The sequence below is a fragment of the Pygoscelis adeliae genome, unplaced genomic scaffold (assembly GCF_000699105.1).
Source record: "Pygoscelis adeliae isolate BGI_AS28 unplaced genomic scaffold, ASM69910v1 Scaffold4, whole genome shotgun sequence".
Classification (NCBI taxonomy): Eukaryota; Metazoa; Chordata; class Aves; order Sphenisciformes; family Spheniscidae; genus Pygoscelis; species Pygoscelis adeliae.
The window spans coordinates 17,774,147-17,779,225 of NW_008824986.1; positions in this window are offsets into that span (position 1 = coordinate 17,774,147).

Here is a 5,079-nt window from a genome sequence, read left to right on the forward strand (position 1 = left end):
ATCTGACGGGCAAAAGGTGCTGCAGCCACCTTCTCCACTGCTGAAACACTTAACACTGTGCACGTTTAGGATTGACAGCATATCCATCCACAGCCTTCCAAACTTTCTACCTTATTTTAGTTTACATTTACCCTGTTTATTCTACACGCACTGCCTGAGGCCAGACACCTAATTAGAGACGATAGACTCCTTTCATTGTCATGTATTTTGCCTCCATTCACAGCCTCTCCTAAAAACTCAGCTAACCCTTTGTTTTCTCTCTGTAGTTTGTCACTCCGGAGAGCCCAAGCAATAGCAGTCCGGTGCTATGAGGGAAGAAAATACAGATCCCTCCTGCTTCGGTACTTTTGCATTGCAGGATTTTTCAGCTGCCAGCAAGAAAATCCTCCTCAGTTAATAGATTATGACTTGACTTCTGTAGTATTTTTACATATTTTTCCAGTATGATTCTACTCCGAATCAGTGTACTTTTGACTGAAGTAAGAGCCAAACTTTCCTTGTATAAAAGCCTCTGAATTCATTTACTGGCCCAGCTCTGCATGAATCATCAAAACTAAGTTTAAGAATTAAAACAGTGATCTGTTAAAAGACTGTGCAGCAGGATTGCTGTATTTGCAGTGATAAATGCTTTCCCCATCAGACAAATGACAGAAAGAAAATCTTTCTTGTTCATGAAGACACTAAGTTGCAGACATTTTCAAGTCGGGACAGTTCAGCATGCTCACACAAGACCTTTTTCACATGCAACCTAGAGGCAGCCTCAAAAGATGTTGTTTCCCCATCAATCAAAAAAGAATTTCTAGTTTGCTTTTTGCACCTCTGCTGACTAGCATGTACCAAGCAAACCACTACAGTGTCATCACCCAGATTTGGAAAATAAATCCTAGCTATTAACATAGATCATGGAACTCAGCTTCCCCTTCAAGACAGAAGAGGGGCTTCAAAGGGATTTGGCAGTGAGGAGGAAAGAGGTGGCAGAGAAACCGAAACCGTAACCAGAACCTGCAGAAGAGAAGATGCCACAAAATACCACATCAGTGCATCATGCCGATTACATGTTTTAAAGCACCGTGGAAAATTGCTAGAGGATTTTCTGGTAAAATTTAGGACTGGATCACTTCCAAGAGGCCCAAAAGCTGGGTCAGTAATCAAAAGAAGATGAAAACCCCTGAACCATCCAGCACACCTCCAGACAAGAAAATGGTGTGTTTTTTCTTTCTTCTGCTGAACGTCTCTATTAGCAGCTGGGTTATCAATCACTGAAAATCTCGTCTAGATTTGACTGCACATACTTTCTGATTTCTAAAACTCTGTGACCTGAAAGGGCTGATGTGCATGAAAGATTATTTGTATTTTTCCATTGTATCAACCCGTCTGCTAAAAGATATCGCCTCTTGCCTTTCTAACCTCAAAACCGCCTGTAACATTTGAAAGACAGCTGATCACATGCTAATCTCTGAGCTGTAGAGACCTGCTTGCTCCCTCCCTGCCTCCCTCCCCTAGCCATATTAATAGCAAACATACCACCAAAATCCCCATCAAAACAAAAGAGCAGAATTCCTCCCCCCCTAGAAAAAAAAAAACCTCTTTCAACCGTTTCTGGCCAGCTTGCAGCTCCAGGCAACCTGTGCGGGCTGCGCAGCTCAACGCCCGCTCCCCGACACCTGCGTCCCGGGGTTACCTGCGCCCAGGACCTCCACCGCGCCGACCCGCACCAAGCGGGGACCCGCCGGCAGCTACCAGGCCCCTCCTGCGCTTCCACCCCTAACGCCGCCGATCACCTGGAGCAAAATGCTTGCACGGAGGCCGCTTTCTAGCCGCCTTCCTTCCTTAGAGCCTGCTGGGTTGTTTTCAAACTCTCCCCTCCCTTTCTCACATGCTGGCCAAGCCCTCCCGTAACACCCAGGGGAGGAATCCATTGGCTGAAGTTCCCCAAAACGCATGGAGCAGCCCTTCCCCCCGTCCAATGTCTAGTGCACAACAGACACCGTGTGTCTCCAGGCTGCCCTGGCCAGTTTGCTGCCGGCCTTTGCTTTTCATCAAGGTTTATCTGAGCTGTATCTGGGGTGACTCACGTAGGTCGTCTGACCTCCAGCACCAGAGAGAGCAGTGAAAAGCAGAGAGAAGTTGTGTTGGGTTAGAAACATCGCAGAGCATTTTCATTGCGCTCCCCACTGCGGATTTTTCAAAGTTTTACTTTCTGTTTTAAATGTTTTCGAAAGGCAGCATCTGTGCTCCTGACACCTCAGCAGTTCTGTTTGATGACAATCAAGTCTGTTACTGTGTCACTTAGAATATAAATTTCCACATATAATGCAGGCTGCAAAAATGTATCATATCTGTTAAATCAATCTGCTCTGTTCAGTTGCCTGTCTCTTGGCCTTCTGCTTTCTTTTCCCTTCAGCCTACTTTTATTTTTGCATCTTCTGCAAAGATGCCTTCATAAAATGAACTGCAAGCACAGCAATCCCGTTCTTCATCAGGCAGCGTCAGCTCCAGGTTGAAAGGATACTAAAACACGCCTTCGCTTTTTTTAATGCTTAGTAATTAGAGTTGCTTTTGAACATCCTCCTGCAGCTCCATCCGTGGGCTGGGAACGGGGCTGTGCTGCAGACCTGCGTGTGCAGCGCCCGTCGAGGCTGGGCACCCTTGGGAGGTGGAGAGGGATCGGCTCACGTTTGTCTGAGCGTGGAAACTGAAGTGTCACCCACTGCGATGGCTTTGAATAAACACTTTCCTGAACCACAGCTTGCCTGTCTCTGTCGTGGCTTTCCAGGACTTGCCCTTCACATTGCACAAAAAGCCTTCCCTCTTCACATTTCTGAGTACGCCCTTCTGGCAGAAGCCTTAGAATTGGGTTTGCTTTGTAAAACTGTTCCAAGCATGCCTCCTCTGTGCCGCAGTTGTCATCTGTTCATTCTTGCCTTAACAAAAGGCAATCATGCATCTGAAAAGATGCTTTACTGGAAAGGGATGAACTTGTGAAATGTGCAGAAAAATGGTAGTACTTGATTTAAGAGTTCCAGGCAGTGAGTTCATTTAAAAGCTAACAACCAGAAACATAAAATACCACCTTTACCTCAGAATAATTGTCCTTTTTTGCTGGTTTGCTACAGGAGAAAATCTTAGGGAGCCATTTATTAAAACAAAGTGTGTTATTGCCTTGTAATTATTATTTGACAAGCTGAGGTCCTGTGATTAATAAATCGTGCCTGCTTTTTATGTGTGTATAATCACATGCTCCATATTTATATTGACAGAGGGTTACAGAATATTTACCTTTGTGCATAGGACTGGCAGGAACTTCTGTGCTACCACGTCTCCTATCACAGGCACCATGTGATATAATCCTTTTCATAAATTTATCAAGTTCCGTTCTCAAAGCGATTTAATGTTTTGCAAGCACGACTGCAATGGGGAGGCTGCTCCAGAACCATGTTGTCAAATGGTTAGCAGCTATCTTCTAACCAAAATGTCTGATGCCTCTTTTGGGTCATTTATTCTGTGCCAGCACTGGCCCTTAGCATCATCAGCTCTTCCCTTTCCCTTCCTGGGAGTATTTACGCAGAGAAATCCTCCTGCTCTTGGCATTCACTTCGCAAAATGAAGCGAGATAGATAGCCTCTCCTCAAGCACACCCCAGCCTTCGCTGCAGCCGGGGCTGCACCTTTCCTGCTGCCTTCCGGAACTGCATTTCTCACTTCATGTTTCCACTGTGTTGGCAAGTCAGTTATTCGGTGATCAAAGTGTGAGCTGCCGGGTAGCTTGTAGGAAAGGGTTTGGTCATTTGTGCCTATGACTGCCACTTCCTGCTGCTGACTACTTTTTTCTGTGTGATATCTCAAGCCACCTTTGTTCTGAGGTTGCTTCATATTTTCTCTCACCAGCAATTTCACCAGTTCTCCACTAACATTAGTGCCAAGCTCATTTACAAAAGCACTTTGCCAGATCTCCAGGAGTGATGTTTAACACTCCCCTGGTAACTGCCTTCCAGCCTGACAGCCGTACGCTGCTCTCACAGCAGGTCTTTACGGGGTTTAGACCTTGTGCTAAATCAGTTCTCCCTTTTCTTAAGAACTTTCCACATGGCACCATATGAAATGTGCAATTTAAGTCCAGATAGGTGAGATCCACCGCATTTCCTTCACTAAGCAAATGGCTTGCAGCTTACCTTACCCAAGAAAGATAAATGGGTTTGATAAACCCATTTAATCTCATGCCATTTACCTCCCTCTCTTTTGCTAGCCTTTCCTTCACCATTTGTTCTGAAGCTTTCTGTATACTATTAAGCTGAAACCTTCATGCCTGTTCTTGTCCAGATCAGTTCACTTCTTCCGTACAGGCTCACTGTGCTCCTGTCCCTGATTGAGGGACCTGTTAAAGATATCGGGCCAGTTCTTCCGGAGCTCTGGCATGCGGATTAGCCCGTTCCTCTGCCTTCAGTACAGGAAGGAGCCCTGAGATTTGCTTCTATCCTGGCCGTGAACATTTCCATACCCCCATCCCATTATCCTTCTCATCTGCAGCCACATGATTAACATCCTCATCCTCAGTGAAAGTTAAGGCAAAGTATGAGTTTGGGTTTTGCACATACCTACTATACAATAACCTCAATCCTATGTAATCTCTTTCTCCTTCCCTGTTTTCTTCAGCCGTATGCAACTGGGAAAAACATTTTCCCATTTTTATTAACATCCTGTAAAAGACAACACTCCAACTCACTTTCGAGACATAGCTTTTATACCCAATCAGTTATTTTGCTTTTTAAAATGATTCCTTGTAATGACTGCTTATTCTCAGTATAATTTCTGAGAATCATAGAATCGTAGAATCATTAAAGTTGGAAAAGACCTCTAAGATCATCATCATCGAGTCCAACTGTCAACCCAACAAGGGAATTTCAACTGAGGTTGAAATTCATTCAGCTGCAGTCTCTGCCTTCAAGTTTTTCCCTTTTCCTGGCTTTTATCCCCAATGAAGTTATGCTTAATGAACTAGAGTTTTATCCCCAGTCCTGGAGTCTCATCCCAGTAAAGTTTAGACATGTAAATCCCTGAGCTCCTAAGGAAAGCTGACTAT